The following is a 2,500-nucleotide window of genomic DNA, read 5'->3' as shown; positions in this document are numbered from 1 at the left end:
GAGTCAAAAGTGGTGGACCGACGGTCACTCCAGCCGCACCTGTGAATGCGCCACCCCCACCGCCCGACTCGCAACTCGAGCGGATGTACGGCGGACTTTTCCCGCAATCGTACATTGCAGTCCACCCCTATATCTTCCACTTCATGAAGAGTTATCTCCCAAAAGCCAAAGTCCCGCTGTCCCAATACATGCTCTGGACGGCGGGCCGCGAGACGTGACGCCCGGTGGCAAAGAGTGCGCCGCTGAGGATATAGAGGGTCCGTCCCCCCGCACAGTGGTGACGGTGTGCGGGTAGTGTTTCCGACACCGCTTCCTGCGGTGGCAACGCTGGGGCAGAGTCGATACTCGCCCACTGGTGGAAGGTAAGCATTCTGCTTTACATCAGTACATAACTAATATTTCAGTCGTCTGACGTCCCTGCTTAGTAAATGATGCAGGACCACATACATAGATGATACATACTGTAAACTGGGGAGGACAGTGTGAACCGCACTCGACCCAGTCACCCTATCTCACAGTCCACTCTGTGTGTAACAAAGCGAAAGCACCAAAGCACTATCGTTCAACAACATCCATTTTATCCTCGCTGCCACAGGACACTATCCAAAGAACGACAAGAGGAACGTCACGTCCACTAATAAGACAGAATGTCTCACACCACCCGCAAACAACGCAGCTCAAATCAGCCAGCAACACCCACAGTGGTCCACCCAGTATCAACACAGGACGCAACGCCACGCCACAACACAAAAGGTACAAGTAATAAAATACCCTTTGGCCACACTCCTTATAAAGGCATCGAACCAACCCACCACCTGACACCAGCCAAACGTACATCCTGATTTGACACATCTCTGGCAACCTAACCCACGTTGGCCCTTAACCTAACCCACGTTGGCCCTTAACCTAACCCACGTTGGCCCTTAACCTAACCCACGTTGGCCCTTAACCTAACCCACGTTGGCCCTTAACCTAACCCACGTTGGCCCTTAACCTAACCCACGTTGGCCCTTAACCTAACCCACGTTGGCCCTTAACCTAACCCACGTTGGCCCTTAACCTAACCCACGTTGGCCCTTAACCTAACCCACGTTGGCCCTTAACCTAACCCACGTTGGCCCTTAACCTAACCCACGTTGGCCCTTAACCTAACCCACGTTGGCCCTTAACCTAACCCACGTTGGCCCTTAACCTAACCCACGTTGGCCCTTAACCTAACCCACGTTGGCCCCTTAACCTAACCCACGTTGGCCCTTAACCTAACCCACGTTGGCCCCTTAACCTAACCCACGTTGGCACCTTAACCTAAGTTACGCTGCACCTTAACCCAAGTTACGCTGCACCTTAACCCAAGTTACGCTGCACCTTAACCCAAGTTACGCTGCACCTTAACCCAAGTTACGCTGCACCTTAACCCAAGTTACGCTGCACCTTAACCCAAGTTACGCTGCACCTTAACCCAAGTTACGCTGCACCTTAACCCAAGTTACGCTGCACCTTAACCCAAGTTACGCTGCACCTTAACCCAAGTTACGCTGCACCTTAACCCAAGTTACGCTGCACCTTAACCCAAGTTACGCTGCACCTTAACCCAAGTTACGCTGCACCTTAACCCAAGTTACGCTGCACCTTAACCCAAGTTACGCTGCACCTTAACCCAAGTTACGCTGCACCTTAACCCAAGTTACGCTGCACCTTAACCCAAGTTACGCTGCACCTTAACCCAAGTTACGCTGCACCTTAACCCAAGTTACGCTGCACCTTAACCCAAGTTACGCTGCACCTTAACCCAAGTTACGCTGCACCTTAACCCAAGTTACGCTGCACCTTAACCCAAGTTACGCTGCACCTTAACCCAAGTTACGCTGCACCTTAACCTAACTTACGCTGCACCTTAACCTAACTTACGCTGCACCTTAACCTAACTTACGCTGCACCTTAACCTAACTTACGCTGCACCTTAACCTAACTTACGCTGCACCTTAACCTAACTTACGCTGCACCTTAACCTAACTTACACTGCACCTTAACTGTCACATGTAACGTCACAGGAATGTAGCTTTGCCTAACAGCAACCCTCTGAACATAGTTCACTGCTTGGATCCTCTGGTGTCATGTGTATTTCTTGATGCCATGGTGCGTACCCTCACATAAAGGTCTTTCGAGTGTTGCGTACTTTCTACACAGTCCCGCTAACCACTGGAAGGGTGTACCGCTACAGAACGAATATCGCCCTCCCCTCCTGCCCTTCCAAGCTGGTCGGTCAGGCGTTTGTTTGTGAAATGAGCCTTGCAGCTGTTCAGTTGCATTCGGTTGTCGATGCAGTCAGTGTACGTTGTGGTACGGCCTGTGTGGACTGTCCGCTGATGTACGCGTAACCCACAATGATCATCCGTCGTTACGTACTGAGTGACATAATGTGGCACATGCTTGACCGTACACCGGCTGCGCCCTACAATGGCGAATCATAAGGGCCATATGTTGTGCACGATGCTACTTG

The sequence above is a fragment of the Schistocerca gregaria genome, unplaced genomic scaffold (assembly GCF_023897955.1).
Source record: "Schistocerca gregaria isolate iqSchGreg1 unplaced genomic scaffold, iqSchGreg1.2 ptg001642l, whole genome shotgun sequence".
Lineage (NCBI taxonomy): Eukaryota > Metazoa > Arthropoda > Insecta > Orthoptera > Acrididae > Schistocerca > Schistocerca gregaria.
The sequence above is the reverse complement of the archived record's forward strand: the minus strand, read 5'-3'. Positions refer to the sequence as shown.